This window comes from Euprymna scolopes, chromosome 44 (genome assembly GCF_053919585.1).
Source record: "Euprymna scolopes isolate OS-2025 chromosome 44, ASM5391958v1, whole genome shotgun sequence".
NCBI classification, from domain to species: domain Eukaryota; kingdom Metazoa; phylum Mollusca; class Cephalopoda; order Sepiida; family Sepiolidae; genus Euprymna; species Euprymna scolopes.
The window spans coordinates 22,386,357-22,407,138 of record NC_136525.1 but is presented as its reverse complement, the minus strand read 5'-3'; the positions used below and the strand labels follow the sequence as shown (position 1 = coordinate 22,407,138).

Genomic DNA, 20,782 nt, shown 5'->3' with positions numbered 1-20,782 from the left:
ATAGCCCGAATGTTAGTGGGGAGAAATCATTATTTTCGAATACTGTAGTGTAAAAGTAGTTGTATGTGTATGAGTGTTTCATTCAGTATTCAGTTAATAAGGGTCTCAGTGCAATATAGTTATAATGTTTAAATAATTACCAGTGTTGATTGGGAGTGGTGAAAGGACTTTTGTATTAGGGGCCAAAATATGGACTACTTCGTCTAAAGTTCTTGGCTATCATAATGATGTCACTTTTAGAAAGGAAGGTAGGATTTTATTATAACAAATAAATGTGTATGTAATAGCGTTCGAAAGTTACATAAGATGGTGGGTAATAGCTTGGACATAATAAATTTGTATGTGGCATTTGTTATTGCAAACGTACCGTAATTTGGTCCAAAGGGGAATTTCTGCAATCATTTTATTATATATATATATATATATATATATATATATATATATATATATATATATATATAGTCGGTTTATTATACAAATATATTGGTTGCATATGCGCATACATGTTTCAGTGAATCCTAATTCAAGGAGACCACCTCATCAGACCAAAAAAAGGAGTGATATTTGTAGAGCGTATTTGGATGGCTGTGTTCGCATTGTACACAAGGCCCGTTCCGAACAGCATCTCGATATTTTGGAGGATGTAACTGTATTAATGCGCAAACCATTGCTCTGTACGCAAAAAGAGCTGTCGCATAAATTAGACCTGTTTAAAGAGCTCTGATTTACAAAAAAAAAAAAAAAAATGCCTACATTGCGTCATTATTTCTTGTTTCTGTACTTATTTGCAGGCAAGTTAATTTTCCTTTTTTTTATTTCATCCTAGGTTCTGAAATATAGACGATATAGCACGGGTTATTCATTCATTTAATTCACCTTGGGTAGTTTTATAATTTTTTTTGGTCCCCCCCCTTTGCCTCCATTTTCGATTATGTGTAACTTGTTTTATTTTAATCGCTGCCGACGTAATCTCTTAACAAATTTCGGACGAAAAGTACCACAGTTCTTTTTTTATTTTAGTCGAATAGTCTTTTGACTATTTTTTGTGTCTGTTTTTTTTTCTGCCACCATCGATCTTCCTCAAAATTCTAATAATGACTCCACTTATCCTTTTTAAAAGTTTGATATATATATATATGTGTGTGTGTGTGTGTGTGTGTGTGTGTGTGTGTAAATATATTTTATTTCCTTATAATATATACCAATCTTTATTTAAGAAGCTCAATATAATTACAGAGCAATATAGCGAATGAATGACAAAAGACTATAATCCGAAGTTCATGATGTTGACCATCTTATAATTTATTCCATTAATTCAGTTGACATTTACAAGAATTGTAAATGTCAACTGAATTAAAGCAATAAATTATACGATGATCAACATCATGAACTTTGGAATATAGTCTTTTGTCATTTATTCACTATATATATATATATATATATATATATATATATATATATATATATATATATATATATATATATAAAATGGGTTAAGAAATTCCAACGAAAGAAAGATGTATATTTAAATAAGGGAGTAGTCACCAACAATGTGTATTTTTTAACATTATTTTATTATTCCGTGTCTTGGTTTTTCATTGAGAATTATGTTTGGATCATTGTAATAATGTTTTTAAGTCATTGAAATCGTTTCAGACGGTCTGTAATGCGTCCTCACAGACCGTCTGAAACGCGCGTAAACGATTTCAATGACTTAAAAACATTATTACAATGATCCAAACATAATTCTCAATGAAAAACCAAGACACGGAATAATAAAATAATGTTAAAAAATACACATTGTTGGTGACTACTCCCTTATATAAATATATATATATATATATATATATAATTTGTGCGTGTGGTAGTAGTGAAATCAAAGAAAGATGTGTTCAACTGATGGGTTTGCTATTGGTATTAAGAATGAAAGGTCATCGAGGATTTACTTTTGTGTTGTTTCCATGACTGCCAAACATTCAGATATAAACGAAGTATTATCATCCTTAACCACAGCAACTCAAACAACAAATGAATACAGCAATACACAAATAAATAAATAGCATGAAAGCCACCAAGTACAAACTATATTACTATAAAACTCATTGTGGAGGGTGAAAGTCACATGACCCCCCACGTCAGATGTCAAGTAGGCTCTTATTTATTCATGGTGGGAGTTTTGACGACTCTTAAGAATGACTTCCGGTTAAAGCGAAGTTTAGCCATTGTTAGGTACAAAAACACAGACAAAAATAATTTATGGTCAAGTTGAGCTGAGTGGTAAACTATTGTGCATGAGGATAAGAACAGTTTTCCTATTTCTATTACATTGTTAATGAGCTAGTTTCATCCACTCCCTATCGTTGTGTAATGCGACTCCTATTGACGACTTGAAATCGATGAAACGAAACTAGTCGACAAGAAAAAGAAGACAAAACTAATGCTTTATGTTTTGCTGTCTCCCGTTCGACCAGATTGTGTGCTGACTAGGGTTGGATCAAATACAATTGTATTTGTATTTCAATTGTATTTAAATACAATTTTAATTTAATTATATTTGTATTTTAACATCACAAGAAAAAGTAATTTGTATTTGTATTTGTATTATGGCATCCAGGAAAATAGTATTTTGTATTTGTATTTATATTTGAGAGAGAGAGAGAGAGAGAGAGAGAGAGAGAGAGAGAGAGAGAGAGAGAGAGAGAGAAGGAAACTTTCAGATCTCTAATGATAATAAAATGCATTGAGAACATGATATAGAATGTAATGTAGATGTCAAATTTGGAAGGAAATATTTCTTTTCTTTTTCTTCTTTTTTTGTGCATATTTTCAGATTTCTTTATTACTTTGAAAAAAAAATGTACTTATATTTGTTTTTGTTTAAATCAGTTATTGTATTTTTATTTGTATTTTAACATCACAAGAAAAAGTAATTGTATTATGGCATCAAGGAAAATAGTATTTCGTATTTGTATTTATATTTGGGAGAGAGAGAGAGAGAGAGAGAGAGAGAGAGAGAGAGAGAAAGAGAGAGAGCGAGAGAGAGAGAGAGAGAGAGAGAGAGAGAGAGAGAGAGAGAGAAGGAAACTTTCAGATCTCTAATGATAATAAAATGCATTGAGAACATGATATAGAATGTAATGTAGATGTCAAATTTGGAAGGAAATATTTCTTTTCTTTTTCTTCTTTTTTTGTGCATATTTTCAGATTTCTTTATTACTTTGAAAAAAAAACGTACTTATATTTGTTTTTGTTTAAATCAGTTATTGTATTTTTATTTGTATTTTGAGATTGAGGAATAAAAGTATTTGTATTTTTAGACTTAGGAATAAAAGTATTTGTATTTTTAGACTTAGGAATAAAAGTATTTGTATTTGGATTTCTGGTAACGTAAACGAAAGTATTTGTATTTGTATTTCAATTGTTAAAAGTCAGTATTTGATCCAACCCTAGTGCTGACATGAGCGTTCTCACATCATATCACAGCTCGACAGCTCAGGGCCAGTTGATGCCATTGCAACCTAACCTCTGTTAGACTAATCATTCTGGATATATCCTTCACCTGATACAAAGTAACAAACAGAATTTCTTCACCTGAGTATTTAATTCTTTTCCACTTCAAGAAGATGTGGCACAAGGCTGGAAAAAGTGGAGAACAAACCAGCACCAAGAATTGGAGCAATTTGGCCTCTTTCAAATTGCCTGAGCAGCCCCACTGGTATTTTCTGATGGAAAGACCTCAGATAGTTAGCGATAAACTCTTATGTTTTGCTATCTCTGGTTAACCTTCTTTTTTTTTTTTTTTAATTTGCTTCCTTTGAAGATTGTAAAGCTGGGTATGGGGCAGCCAAACCAGCTGCCAACATTGCCCTGCTTTTTATTGAAACCAGCCGAGAGCTCTTTTTAGTATCCTCGTTGTTCCCTTAAGTGCAATTGTCTGAATCTCTTTTGCACTTGGTTCACTAGGAATATTAGTTAAGTAGGACTTCAAGTTCTTCTTCATAAGCCCTGTGGCACCTATAATAACTGGTATGATTGATATCTCCCTAAGATTCCAGTTTCTTTTCATATCATACATGAGACCTTGATATTTGGTCTGTTTCTCCCTTTCAGCTCTGTTCAGAGATCCATCATTAGGAACACTCTCTTCAACTAAGGTTGCAAGATTGTGCACTTCCATGAGCATTCTCATGACAGTTTTTTTAGCCTTACTACTTCCATGCTGGCTCATGACCAATTTGGAAGCAGGTGTTTTATTTGTGACTCTGTCATTAGAAGATTACATTACTGGGCAATGGACTTCCTTTATTCACCTTGCTATTTTTTTCAACAACAGAGCATTAAAGAGAAGTAATTAAACCAGATTGCATACTGACATGAGCATTCTCATGACAGTTTCCTAAGCCTTACTACTTCCATGCTGACTTATGACAAATTGGAAGCCGTTGTATTGTTTGTGACGCTGTCACACAAATGTTTTATTGGTTTGTGACATGATCACTTAATGATTGCTTTACGAAACTGATGGACTCCGATGAGATTTTTTATTTTTCATCAGAGTTTCCTTCTTGTAAATGATTTGCCTTTACCATGGCTGAGGAGCTTCATCTACTCCTGTATGGTAACCTTCTGGAATATATATATATATATATATATATATATATATATATATATATATATATATATATATATATATATATATAAGAATACTCGAACAGTCTAAGACTGAAACGAAAAATCACAATACTAAAATCTAAGAATCCAAAAAATAAATATCAAAATACCCCTACCCTTATTTCAGAGGAGCTGCCCCCCTCATCACACATACACATTAGTAACGACCTTGGATCACAGTTACCTTCCTAGGGAAGCAAATAACTTTATAATACTATAAAACAGTACACATTCTTCAAACAAATAAAAGAACACACACACACACACACACACACACACGCACACACACACACACACACACAATCCTACCCTAAGGAAAAAAATGAGAAAAAACAAAGAAAGATAAATAAAAAAACACAAGCAAAAAGAGAGAGAGAGAGAGAGAGAGAGAGAGAGAGAGAAACATAAGACAGCAGTGACCACAGCCCAATAAAACGGTAATAAAAATTGAACATTCCAATGAAAAGTAGAATCATTTACACATTTACACATTTCCACTTCTCGGAAACATTTCAAACGAACTACAAAAATGTTCTTTTTACATCTGCAACACATCTTGAATATATCCTAAGCATTTTAAATAATTTCTGAAGAGGACGCTTCACAGAACGTCTGAAACGCGTTAAAAACGATTTCAATGATTTAAAAACATTATTACAATGATCTAAACATAATTCTCAATGAAAAACCAAGACATGGAATAATAAAATAATGTTAAAAAATACACATTATTGGTGACCACCCCCTTATTTAAATATACATCTTTCTCTCATTGGAATTTCTTAACCCATTATATATATATATATATATATATATATATATATATATATATATATATATATATATATATATATATATATATATATATATATATACAGGGTGGCCGAAAAGTCCCAGGACACTCTATTTTTAATATCTTAATGCTGTTAAATATGATTGATTGCAGTTTTTGCTAGCATATCAAGGAATTCTCTAAAAAAAAATGGCACAAAGAACCTGGAGGCGAATGGAATTGTGCAAGAACAACGAGGGCAAACATACTGATCCCCTAGACCACTAAATTACTCTAGTTGTTTTCTGCTTTGTTTCTAATAAAGTTCTCTTTTTTTGTTGAATATATATGTTTTCTGTGTGTTTCATTAAAAAATACTGTGTTTTATTAAAAATACATGTATAGTGTCCTGGGACTTTTCGGCCACCCTATATATATATATATATATATATATATATATATATATATATATATATATATATATATATATATATATATATATATCTCGCTTATCTCGGCATTGCTTCCAGACATCCTGAACCGTTACTTGCCACTAGTATTCAACAATACATTCAATTCAACAATAATGTGGTTAGGTATTGTGCAACTCTTGCCACAAAAATTTCATGTGCAGGCACCCTTACAGAGCTTATCCATAATCTGTCCAGACTGAAGGAAGCTACTATATATATATTAACTTATAGTTTTAATATTCTTTCTCTTATGATAAGCTCTACTCTCTATGGCGTATTGAGATTTTTTAATTCGGTTGGGATTAAATTTTCTATTTATATTACTTTGAAGTTTACCATTGCGTATATCAGGTAAACACTACATCCCTTTGTTTTCATTAATTTCTCTTTTATATATATATATATATATATATATATATATATATATATATATATATATATATATATACTACACTTTGATCCTAACTCAAATTTGTAACGGGAAAATAAACATGTCTTTATGTGACTAATGGCTTTTATGTTTACTATCTCGGATTAGACCAGATTGTGTAATGACATAAGCATTCTTATGACAGTTTTCTAAGCCTGACTACTTCCATGATGACAGTTTTCTAAGCCTTACTACTTCCATGATGACTCATGACTCAAAGGAAATGATTGTTTTGTTTGTGACATCATCATCATCACTAGAAGATTACTCTACAGGTCTAATGTGCTTTCTTTATCGGTTTGATTTATTAACAGAGCTCCTACAGACAAAAAGCTTGTTGAAAAAGATTAGACCAAATTGTGCACTGTGTGTATTCTCATGACAGTTTTGTAAGCCTTACTACTTCCATGCTGGCTTATGACAAATTGGAAATGGGTATTTTGTTTGTGACATCACCACCAGAAGATTGCTTTAAAGAGCTAATAGTCTTTCTAGCCATTTTTTTTTTCAATTCATTACACTTAGCACTTTTATCTGTTGCGCCATTGTCAGGATAATATCAAAAATGAGAACAGTGGTCAGAATAATCTTTTTACAGTCATTATCTAGGGCAAAGCCAGGACGGGATGGCTAGTACAATATAAAATTTTCTATTTTACACAACAACTAGAATAAGAAATATAAGTCTTCTTCTAAATGAATAAATGCGAAAAAAAATTTTTTCCATTTATCACAGCTATATTATAATCAAACCAAATTAATAATACAATTTAAATCAATAATATAATAATTAATAATACATAATTTAAATCAATAATACAATCAAATAAAGAAGGAGACGGTTTCCAGGCTTTCGAAGATGACATCAAAGGAAAGTCGGTTAGATTCTGGATCCAGGTGCCCCAGGAATGACCTCAAAGAAGTCAAAATGGAGGACATAGAATGCCCAGAGATTAGGTCAGTGGGAATTACCGACATTTCAAGATAATGCATGGTGGAATGTTTTGATGTCATCTGTGCTAATAATATATGGCAGCAGATAACAAAGAAGAGAGAAGAATCATAGAGTGAGGATAAACTAACACATTTTTCTTGACTGCTAAGCAGCCACATCCCTGCCTTCACTGATGTTACAACTGTCATACTGAAATCGAAAATGTTTTTATTGGGAATAAACAAAATATTTTATAACTAAGCTGGGTGTGTGTTTTATTCCGCTGCCTAGTGTATATATCGAGACAGTGACAAAAGTTAATTTTTAGAAATCATATAGACTGAAAAGCACATTGGACGACCAGCCACAATGAATATATTACAGTAGTACACAGTAAAATAACTCCATCCCAAGTAACTCTTTCTTGGACTATGTTGAAGACAGAGAGACTAATGACTGGTACACCATCCCTGATATGATGCTAATACTCCAGACATAGACGAATGGTGGCTTTATAGAGATATAAGATACTGGTAGACATGAGAAATTTTCTAGCATGGTAGAGAGAAACTATCTCCTTTTTAGCAGTCTTGACAGTATCTTACATGTATTTGTTCCAGTTCATATTACCTGTGAATGTTAGGCTGAGGAATTTGACTGCACTGAGAATGGTAGTGACTGTGTAAGAACCAAATTCTGAAGCACAAAAGGTCGCTCGTTTTTAATGGTACAACTTCCGTCTTCGTAGTTCTTCAATTTTTTGAGTTAATACAACAAATAGGTTTAGCATTTGGAACGACTCTTGTGTGCATGTGTGTGTGTGTGTATATATATATATATATATTAACTGTTTGCTCGTATATATATATATATATATATATATATATATATATATATATATATATATATATATATATATATATATATATATGTAAGTTTGGTGGTTAAATTTTAAATTCTGCAAAAACAACATATAGACACATATATTCTAATTACGAATTTATTGTTTGACAAAGGAATATATAGAAGGGGTTAAAAGTTCAACGATTTGACCTTTGAGAACTCTACCAAACTCCTTCGCCACTTTCGGGTCTAAACACTTGAAATTTTAGATATAGTTTCCTTGGACATGGATCTAACTTAATAACTTGATTTGAGTCCAAAACAATAAATGTTAAAGGGTCATAATAGGGGGTCAAATTTTAAAAAATTGACCTTTTTTTTTTTTTTTTTTGCTCAGCATACACCTCCAAACACCCGGGCAACACCGGGCACCCATGCTAGTATATATATATATATATATATATATATATATTCTAGTTTATATTAGAATTCTAATATATATCTCTACGACTATATATGCTATTAACCATGTCAATCAGTGGTTTGAAAGGTTTCTAATGATTTAAAATTTAACACTTGAAAAAAAACAGACAAATGCGAATTTATTTTAATAAACATTTCTATTTATTAAACTTAAATTCAATTTTTTTTTTTTTTTTTTTTTTTGTCAACCAATGCATACAACCACGACCACCAAGAGACATCTATATCTCGGTAGCTATGATACAACCAATGCTTCGTACTGTTATAGGACATTAAAACCTCATCCAGCCTCAATTTCCAACCTCTGAGGATGTGGCAGGATTTTGCCAGGATTTACCTCCACCATAACACGAAAGGAGAAAAAAAAAAAATGTTTGCTTTTCCTGACAAAAAAAAAAATTAACTATTCGAAAATTAAAAAAACAAAAAACAAAATTTGAATTTATTTTAATAAATAAATATATTTATTAAAATAAATTTGTACTTCTCTGCTTTTTTCAGCCGTTAAATTTAAAATTCTTAATATCAAGTGCTTCAAGTGGGTTTCCTATTATTATGTTTCTTTTGATTGTTAAAAGAAAGTGGTTTTAAATTTTATCATTCATTTATGACCCCCATTCTATAATAAACTGGATGTCTCTGGATTCAGCCATTGATTTGGATTTGAGTTATAGTTTGTTCATAATCCAACTGACAATTATCTCATCGAGTGGCTTTTGGCCTTATAAGTAGTTAATCATTAATATTTTTTTAAAAATATATCATTCGGCCAAGTGGTGGTCCATAGCATACAGTTTATATAGAACTCGTTTATGGCCTGCCAAGCTCCAACCTTTTTTTTTTTTTTTTTTTTTTTTTTATTACATTTTCACCCCAAACAAGGCAAATTGCCACTTTGGTGTAGGGGGCTACTATCAGGGGCAACAACTACTGGGGTACTATGTAGGGATTTGGGCAGCAAGGTGTCGGTTCACGTTACACTTGAACTTCTGCACGTCAGTACTGTTGGGGAAGCAGGGACCTGGAATGGAATTCCAGAGTCTTGCGGTTCTGGGGAAGAAACTATTGGAGTAAAAAGATCTTTTACATCTAGGGACCTCTACAGTGTGGGGGTGGGATCTAGTAGCCTGTCGGGTTTGTCGAGGGTGCTCGCGTCGTGGGGGCACAAGTGATTGCAGTTCGTCAGAGCATTCACCATTAAAATACTTGTAGAAAAGGCAGAGGGATGCAACATTTCGTCGATGGGACAGAGGCTGAAGCTTAGATGCCAGTTCAGGGCCTATCAGGTTTACGACTCTCTTTTGAACCTTGTCAAGGAGCGAGAGACTAGTAGCAGATGCACCAGCCCAGATGTGGCAGCAATACTCCATACATGGGCGAATGGTGGCCTTATAGAGGTACAGGATACTTTCGGGTGTTAGTAGTTTTCTAGCACGGTAGAGAGAGCCTACCTTTCTTGCAGCGGCCCTGGCAATGCCTTCAATGTAATTGTTCCAACTCATGTTTCCTGTGAACGTTAGGCCAAGGAGTTTGAAAGATGGACTCTCAGATAAAGAGTCGTTGGCCATTGCTATGGGTGGTAGAGAGGGTTTCTTGTAATTATTGAATGAAACTAGTTTAGTCTTGGCAGCATTGAACGCGACCAACCACTTTTGTCCCCATTCCACTACAGATTGGAGGTCTTCCTCTAGTGTTTCTGCCATTTCTTTAGAAATGTGTTCATTCGTCTTCCTGTCGTGTCTGCCATAGAGTGTAGTGTCATCAGCATATATACCCATCTCAGAGGCAATGTTGTCGGGGAGGTCATTTATGAATATCAGGAACAATAGAGGTCCAAGGATAGAACCCTGGGGCACTCCCGCATTTATATTATATTGTTTAGATGTGCGACCATCGAGGACTACCTGGATTTTTCTCTTATCTAGAAGGATTTAATTATGTTAAGTATTCTACCAGTGATACCGTATGATCTGATTTTACTGAGGAGACCCTCATGCCATACCCTGTCAAAAGCCTTAGATATATCTAGAGCTACCGCTCTGCCTTCCCCCATCACTGCAATGTTGCATTTCTGTGCCTGTTTTAAAAGTACTTTAATGGAATCTGCTCCGATAAACATATAATACTTGCGCTCCTTGACGTACATAATCCTGATTAATTCGACAAGTAGAAAAATACCGCCCCTTCACTATTGATGTTTTTAGATACAGGAAAGTCTTCTATTCTAATAGTTTCTTATCTGGGGATCTCTCGGTTTCCTACTTCTCTGACTGTAGTGACATGCAGAAGTTTAAATGTAATGTGAACAAGTATCTCACTACTCAACTTCCCACAGTGACCTGTAAGACACAATCCCAAATAGGTGCCCTTATGTTCTGAAGGAAGAAACTATTACAATAGAAGGCCTTCCGGCATTTAGGGACTTCAACACTGAAACAGTGAGGTTTTGCTGTTTATTCCTGACTAGCCTGGGTGCCCGGCATTGCCCGAGTGTTTGGAGGTGTAAAAAAAAAAAGTGGTAGTAGGCAGGTGTGCTCAAACCCGTGATGTGAAGGCGAAAAAGAAAGTGAAAGAAAAGCTGACGTCTTACCTCTACGCCATAACGCGACCGAAAGTTGCGCCCATCGCCAAACCGGAAGTGACGAATGTTTAAATTAAGGTTAGTCAATTAACTTTCGAAAATATCGGCGAAAAAAGCGACCCTTCTCTGTAAAAAAGTACTCAGTTGAGGGTGAAGGAATTAATGTTTTTAGCCAATTTTGTGATATTTGTCACCCGAAGGATCGAGCTTCAAAACGATACTGATCTCGTGAAAATCCGTTTCCTCTGTCGAAAGTTTTAAGCATACATACATACATACATACATACATTTGAGATATTTATTTATATTATAGAAGATAATCATAAAGTGTGTATGGTGATCCCTTCTGGTAACCAGCCCTTAACGATGTTCAGATGTGACACCAGGTCAGTCTGATGTGTGAGGATACCGAACCCCCTCAAAAGAGGAACTTGGTGACAAGCAAGCAGAATAATAAGAAAAAAACACAGACTTTTAAGATAATCATCCCAAAACAACTGTTTAGTCGTTTACGACTCATCAGTGCGACTAGACATAACAAGTGCATTACCCTTGATATTCGAAACCTGGGCGCGAGTTACTGCCAGCCGTGACTACAGACGTATGGCTCTTTACATGCTGAGTTAACGAAACGGAAATATTGAAGAAATTATATTGTGATGAGTTAGCCGTTTGTTTACATTATACGTTACTGAAAACCAAGATGACTCAATTCGTTTTACAAAAGAGTATTGCGTTGTGCTAAGTGAAAGCCATTATATTTTCCACTAGAGTGCTTCCCCCACACACAGATATATATATATATATATATATATATATATAGAGAGAGAGAGAGAGAGAGAAAGAGAGAGAGAGAGAGAGAGAGCCAGACAGACAGACAGACAGGGGCAGAGAAAAGATAGATAGGTAGATAGATAGATTCCGGCTGACTACAATATGGTTGTCTTCAAGTCTAACGTAAACAAGTTCTTGAGCCGTTCCATATAAGTTAACAAATTTCCATTACTAATGATTACTATATTGTCCAATTTCTACTGTACACTTAAACCCTTATCCTCGAGTGGCCTCTTGGCCTTGATAATGTGGTGATATCTATGTAAAAAAAAAAAAAAAAAAAAAAAAAAGTGTTAAGCGTTCAAATTAAACGTTGTCGATCAAAAATAAGACTTGCAGAAATGGCGTTGCTTTTAAACCTCCCGTGGAGGTCGTTTTTAATGTGGGGGAAACAGCTCCCTCCAAAAAAAGGGGCACTCTGACAGAATCCAAATAAATAGTAATTGTCTCAGTATGAAGGCTTTCTTCTACATTGACCAAGGATGAATTACAGAACAGATACTACCCGGCTCGAAGGCCAGGTGGTTGCATTTGCATTCGAATAGTTTCGCTTTATTTATACGAAAAAGACAAACAAACAGCCAACATAACAGGACGGTGGAAATTTTTTAAAACTCAATCAAAAAAAATGAAAGAACCCGTGTCCGTTTGCAAATCTGGGATATTACGATCTAGGAAGTATAAGAAAACTTCTCCCAGAATCTAACCGACGCGAGAACCCTGACACAAAAAGCGTTTCGCAGACATACACAAACACACATTTTGCCTTTTATATATTAGACTAGCATAGGTGCCCAGCGTTGCCTGGATGATTGGAGGCGTGTGTAGAGAAAAAAAAAAGTGTTGGTAGGCAGGCAGGTTTGAACCCATGATATGGAGGCAGAAAACCTGAGATCTTTAACCGCTGTGCTACAGCGGCAAAGAATGAGTTCACACAGGTGCGTAAATTTAACGAGGTCAAACATCATGCCATAGGGGAAGGAAATGACGCACTTAACTTTGGCTGCAAGCCAGTTAAGCTTTATGCTCCACAAGATGTTGGGGAAAACCAGCTCTCGATAAGTCGATCAAAATAAATGTAGACGCGACGTCTGTTTACAAATCGTAGATATTACAATCTAGAGAGTATATAAAAAGTTCTAAGACATAATACCCCTCCATGAGAACACCCCCTCCCTGCCCCGATAAAAACCTTTGCTGGGCATACAAAAAAGTTGTGCACACATACACACACATATTTTACCTTATATATATATAAATAATGTACGTCAAGGCGGCACAAGCAACATTGAAGTAATGGGACAAAGGTTGGAGCTTGACTTATGGTGTGAAAGCTATTAGATTTGTGCCTTTTTTTTTTTTTGGGACCCTGTCAAAGATTGAGAGACTCCAGCCCAGACATGGCAATAATACTCCATGGTGGGTTTGTAAAGGTATTGGATATTCTCAGGTAACCGTAACCTAACTCTTATCCTCTAGTGGCTTTTGGGCCTGGTAAGTGGTGACTCATAATTATTAAAAAAAATTATATCTTTTACTCAACTGGTGGGCCATGGCATACAGCTTGGAAACTTGTTAATAGCCGATCATTTTGATTTTCATTCTTAGTTAGTAATGTTTATTTTTAGCTCTGTGATTCCCTGTTTCTGTTGAATTGAGCAGGCCCATCCCCTGACCCGTGGGGGACGGGAGGAGAAGGATGCTGACATGGCATTGGGAAGAAATAAACAAGTATTTCCCAGCTTCTAAAGCCATTTTCACATACTTGACTTCTTCCTATCTTTCCTTCCTGTGAGGCGGGAGGTGTGGGGGGGGGGTAGGACGTCTTGAAGGTAGAAGTGACACCAATGCTCAAAGGCTTTTGCAGACAGCTGAATTGACTTAAGGATTTTAACAGAGAGACAAAACGTTGTTTGGATCCCTTTATGATTACTTCCGTTTAGATAGATGCGAAACTGTAAACCACATTTATTTATTCTACTATTTATTTATTTATCACATTATCAAGGCCCAGAGGCCAGTCGAGGATAAGAGTCAAAGAGTGTACAGTAGTCCAAGGGACACTATCATAGTAATCGGTAGAAGTGTAAATTTGGTAAATTGGATTACTTAAGGGGAACGGCTCATCAAGAACTTGTTTACGTTGGACTTGAAGACGACCATATTGTAGTCAGCTGGAAATCAGGTAAATGGAAGAGAGTTCTACAGGTGTGCAGTTCTAAGAAAGAAGCTTTGTTCATGGAATCTACGTTTAGGTTTAGGCACAGATAAAGAGTGAGAAATTATTGATAGTGGTTTTGGCTAGACGAGTGTTTCTCGTGAATGTTTGGTGAGGGAAGGGGGGGCCATAGATTAGAGCTCAGCCGAGCATTTGCCATGAAAATAATGATAAAGCAGAGATACATATTCGAACAGACATCTCGCTGCGCAACTCTCCACAGTCCCTTGTTAAATACGATCCCAAATAGTAACCTCTTACCTTCCAAGTGACAAGAATATGCCTTGTTTGGTGTAGAAAAAGAATAAAGACACGCACACACACACACACACACACACACACACACACACACACACACACACACATACACAAATATTTAAACAGTTAAATAAACATTGGTTCGTTATCCTGATGCTTTCCAATCGTATAAAACAACTCAAAGTAGATTAGTACACAAAATCCAAAACTGCATTAGTAATATATAATGGAAAAAAAAATCTCCTGTATATATCATTCAAACACTAGCGTGTTTGAATATATGATTATGTGGCAGGTTTAGTCATTTCGAACTGCTTTAAAGCTTCACCGCTCACTCATTTTTCGACCAAATTTCAAACAATTATTACAGTTTATAGATCACCTTCTCAGCTACATTGTGAAAACAAAATTTCAATTTTCGTTTAGTAAAACAAAAGTTATGATGAATTTTCTGGTGTTCAAAATCGTAAAAAATATATAAGGAGGTGAGGGGCGTTTTTTATGGCTGGTTTCTATGGCAACCATGTCGCTTCAGCGACTACTATTGCTACTAATTCACTGCTGTCTTGAAAACAGAAGTAATAAGTTAAACAGAGAGAATGAAAGCATAAAAGGGAGATAATTAGGAGGATTTTATTGAAAACAGACGAGTGCCGTTCATTGTTATTACATATATGTTTATTTATGAGGGCAAAAAAATCAGACTGAAATTAAACAAAGAACAAGTGAATTTATTGGAAGCCTGGAAAAATCATGGATTACAATAGAAAAATGCGAGCATGAAAAGTAATATAGATAAGCTTAAACATGGAAAAGTAAAGAACTAGTTGTTAAAACTGGAAAAGAAAAGGACAAGATATTCTAGTAAAAAATATAATAAATTTATAACTTAAAATATTGCAGCATTAAGAATTTTTTTTTAAAATTCAATTTTAACATTATATAATCAATTCTTAATGCTGCAATATTTTAAGTTATAAATTTATTATAATTTTTACTAGATTATCTTGTCCTTTTCTTTTCCAGTTTTAACAACTAGTTCTTAACTTTTCCATGTTTAACCATAACCATATTTCTTTTCATGCTTGCATTTTTCTATTGTAAGTTAGAATATTTTTTTTTAACTTTTTAAAATATATTTTAAAATAAACTAATAGATATAACGAGATTTTTAGCAAATAAGAACGTAAATATATCAATAGACTATAAATAACAAAGAATAGGGGCGGTAAGGGTGTATAGTTAATTCGTCCGAATTTATGAATGCAGTAGATTTGTAAAAATAAATAAATAAATAAATGTTTCTTTTTTGGAGACAAGGACGACTGACGTAAGTAAGAAAAGAACTACGTTTAATTGCAACTTCTCTCCCAATTTTCGGATTTTTAATCATACCAAAATGCCTGTATTTTCTTTTCAAAAAATTGATAAATGCTTTTTCTTCTGGTGAGTTAAGGGCGAAATAAATTCATTTATTTATATAATAATTAAATGAATGATTTTGTGCTACGAAACAGATGCTATCAAGAATTGTGCATGTCAACTTTACTTAAAGAAATAAACGGTAAGATCGTATATATATATATATATATATATATATATATATATATATATATATATATATACTAGCATTTAAGCCCGGCGTTGCCCGAATGTTTGGAGGTGTATGTTGAGCAAAATAAATAAATAAATAAAATAAAGCGGTTAATTTTTTTAATTTTCACCCCTATTATGACCCCTTAACATTTATTATTTTGGGCTCAACTCAAGTTATTAAGTTAGATCCATGTCCAAGGAACCGATATCTAAAATTTCAAGTGTTTAGACCCAAAATTGTCGGAGGAGTTTGGTAGAGTTCTCAAAGGTCAAATCGTTTCTGGCCGAAAACCGATCGCAAAGATTTTTCCAAATCTCAGTACCCTGTATATCAAATTTCGAGTCTTTAGACTTAAAATTGACAGAGTTATTGCGTAGGGAAATGTACACAGACACACAGACACGTTCACTTTTATAGATATACTAGCATTTCAGCCCGGCGTTGCCCGGGTGTTAGGAGGTGTATGCTGAACAAAAAAAAAATGGTCAATTTTTTTAATTTGACCCCTATTATGACCCCTGTAAATTTATTGTTTTGGGCTCAAATAAAATTATTAAGTTAGATCCATGTCCAAGGAACCTATATCTAAAATTTCAAGTGTGTAGACCCAAAATTGTCGGAGGAATTTGGTAGAGTTCACAAAGGTCAAATCGTTGAACTTCAACACCTTAACAGCCAAATTTCTGACAGCAAATGGATTACAAAGTCAAATCTCAGTACCCTGTATATCAAATTTCTAGTCTGTAGACTAAAAATTGACAGAATTATTGTGTAGGGAAATGTACACAGACAGACATACAGACAGACACACAGACAGACACACAGACACGTTCACTTATATATATATGCACACATTTATGATCTTATCTCCATTTTAAAGAAAATACTTGTAAAAACATTTTATTGCCTACCTTAAATTTCCTTTATATACATACTGGACATTGCTCCAAATCTATTTTATTATATCTATAAAAGTGAACTTGTCTCTGTGTGTGTGTCTGTCTGTCCGTGTGTGTGTACATTTCCCTACGCAATAACTCTATCAATTTTCGTTTTATAAAAACAAAATCGAATAAAAAAGATAAAGGAATCGGCTTTGGCATCGGAAAATAGGCGCAAATTTTTCCCATTCCGATACCGATTCTGATACCTTAAAAAGCTCCGATTTTTCCGAATCCCAGTTATGATTCCGATTAATCGTCCCAACACTAGTATACATATCCAAAATGATGTCTAAAACCTTAGAAAATGGTATCCAGTCTCTAGTGGAATGGGGACAACATTAATCTTATTAAGACAAACCTCTTTTCTTTTAATAATTACACAGAACCTTTTCAGCTGACGATTGCCATAAATAATAAAACTTTGACTGAGAGTCCATCATTTAAACTCATTGGCTCAACATCCACAGGTAATATTAATTAGATAAATATATAGAAGACATTGTCAAGGCTGCTACAAAGACGGTAGTCTCCATCTACCGTGCTAAAAAAATACTCGCATCTGACAATATCCTATATCTCTATAAAACCACCATTCGTCCATCCTATATCAAGAAGAAAATTCACATTGCCTTCAGTAAAAAAGCTACATTTCCATAATTGCCTGGCCTGTTATAACGATGGCCTTGGACACTATGAACTTAAACTGCCGTTCTAAATTCCACAACCTTGAACGAGACACCATGTTTCGGTGATTGATGGCAGTAGATATTTGCATGTGAATGAAAAATATGTTGACTTCCTCTAAATATGATTAATTTTAGAGAGTCAGGTAGGTCGGAATTACTATAAGACATTCTGAAAACGAATGCAGTAGATATTTGCGTATGAATGAAAGTTATGCTAATTTGCTCTAAGTATGATTGATTTCAGAAAATTTTGAGAAAGAGTTTACTAATCAAGAAAAAAGCAAACTCCAAAAACAGATATAAATTGTGTGTCCGCCTAAGTCACGGTAACATATATTGAGTGAGTTTCTAACAGTATTTTGTATAATTTTTTTGTTTGAACTCATTTTCCCAAACTTAGCGTGTTCAAAGAAGAGCTCGCCGCCATTTTCCTTTTTCAAATATATTGATAAATATTGTATGCTTTGCGAACCGATTACATGCTTACAAGTGAGTAAAACCACTAAAAACCTTTACAGATAGGTAGAAGAGTAACTTATCTTGCTTTTGATAACATTTATTTGTTATATATTTGTTTTCTGACTATTTTTTTTTTCGAATCTATGTGTATAATAACACAAACCTGAGAAATGATATGAGAATGATACGATGGACCGTGTAATGTAAGTCTTAAAGACAGGCTTAGGATATCATAAAATAAAGATCCACAATCATACACATGTCAATTACATAGTACATAAAACACATAAAAACATCAAACTAATATCAACTAATTTCCCTGCTTTAGCTGCTATGTCAATTATCTTAGAAAATTCAGATTGCCTCCCGTAAAAGATTCCAGCTGCATGATTGCTTGGCCTTTTATAGGGATGGCCTTGGATACTCTGAAATTGAACAGCTGCCCCAAATTCCTGCAAGAGATAACGTTTTAAATTGACTTTATTCATAGATAAAGCTGTCGTGTGTGTGACCTTGATTCTTATTGGAATGCAATGCTGAAATATTTTACTCCTGACACCCTTGAGCAAGGTGCTTGTCCTTTCTCTACTTCGCTGCAAAAGGCATTCTATTCCAGCCCTCACGGTCTTCATAATGAAAATCTAAAATAAAACAAATGGATTTCAACTAAAAGCAATGTTACCTACTTACTTGTCACGTCAATTTTAACTAACAGCAGTGTTATCTAATTGCCATGTCGAAATTAGTAGCATTATTACATTTACTTTCATAATCCAATGATTCACCATTTCTGCCTGACTTTATGCAGTTACCTCCCTTGCTATCATTAAAACTCTCGTGGTTATTATTCAAGTAAAACTTGCAATTCACTTCAAAAGCAATTTTCATAATTAATTTTTGCAAGGAAACAAAAACAAGGAAAGAATCTGACTAGTTTTTTTTTTTTCAGTTGTAACAACAGACATTTATTTACAGATACTTTCATAATAACACCTTGTCTCTTGTTCAAAAGTCTTCTCGTACTCCAATGTGCTTAACAAGACTCTGCCGTGTCGAACATGTGGTATTCTGTCTTTGTCTGGCCATGTTTAGGACACACCTTTACCTGTCACTCTCAGGCCACATGTGTAACACGTCTATTTCTGTTTTTCTCGAGCCATATTTTTCTTTTTTTTTATAATCTTTTTCTTTCCTTTTTCCTTGCTGTGACGTCACATCGCACACAGATCGATCATTTGCATACGCTGGCTGTTGTACAGCTGTTGCTGCTGCTGCTTCTGCTATACGCGTGTCTATTCTCTGTTACATACTCAGTAATGGCTCGAATGAGTGAATAAGCGTCATTACCCATTACCAAAAATGGGTAGTTAAACTAAAAAGACTCCCGGACAATGCCGAGTATGTAGTTTTGTATTTGGATGCAGTACTGAAATATAGCAATTAAAAGTAAAATAAACAAAAAAAAACTTTACAAAAGACTTAATTACTTTTGAAAAATGTTAGCGTACACCAAAAATTAGGGAAAATTATCGAGTATTTTCTTTTTCTTAGTGAAATTCAACTATAAATTGTAGTCCAAAGCAACCCACAATCTTTTATTCATTTTCAGAGATGTTTGCTTTTAGTTAATGCTTCAAGACTCACTGATTGGTGTCGAAAACGTAAACTACTAAATTCATTTTATTTCCTTTAATAAAATTCGACTTGTTCATTTCCGTAATTTTTTTCCACGCTAATATTTTTCCATAACAAGTAAGTATTTGCTAAAGTTTCCTGTCATTTTATTTTTAGTTGCCATATATTACTACTTCGTCCGAATACATAAGTACTGTTTTTTTTGTTTGTTTTTTTTTCTGTCCATTGGCTTCATATTTAGCCACATTCCAGTCTATTTTGCTCTCTTTCTTCTTCTAATTGTTTCAATTTTTTCAATCTCTCTACCCTCCCATTCTCTCGACCCCCTCTCTCTTACTCCCCCTCCTCCTCTTTCTTAATGACTACGCCATATTGTCTTTTTGTAAAAATAAATAACCGCTATCTAACTTAATTTGTTCAAATCTCTCTCTCTCTCTCTCTCTCTCTCTCTCTCTCTCTCTCCCTCTCTCTCTCTCTCTCTCTCTCTAATAACCACTATATAACTTAGTTTGTTAAAATCACCCCCTCTCTCAATCATTACACTATATTGCCATTTGTAAAAATAAATAATTACTATATACAAGAGGTTGTTCAAACTCTCTCTCTCTCTCTCTCTCTCTCTCTCTCTCTCTCTCTCTCTCTCTCTCTCTCTCAATATATTTATTGATTTTTTTTTTTACATTGACTGACATCAATAAAAAGTTTTTTTTTGTTTACTGAAAATTATACATAAACATCACGCAACAACACGCTGAAAGTTTTACTCGGAGTTTCCTGACTGCAAAGTGCTTGTTTTTAGCCGCAAAGTTTTCAAGCCAAAAGCAGAAGACGGATTTAAATATTTATTTTCATTTAAGTATAGTGTTATTATCAATCTTAAAATAACCAATTAAGATTTGGAAAGGAAAAAAAAAAAAAAATCAAACACTTTTTCTCGATACGAACTTAAAAAAAAAAAAAAGTT

General features: G+C 34.0%; 1 protein-coding gene across 4 annotated transcripts in view; it reads left to right on the top strand.

The window, feature by feature from the left end:
• LOC145268736 (choline transporter-like protein 2) overlaps nucleotides 1-20,782 on the top strand; it is a 382,616-nt gene that overhangs the window by 154,386 nt on the left and 207,448 nt on the right. The gene's annotated exons all lie outside the window — the stretch shown is intronic.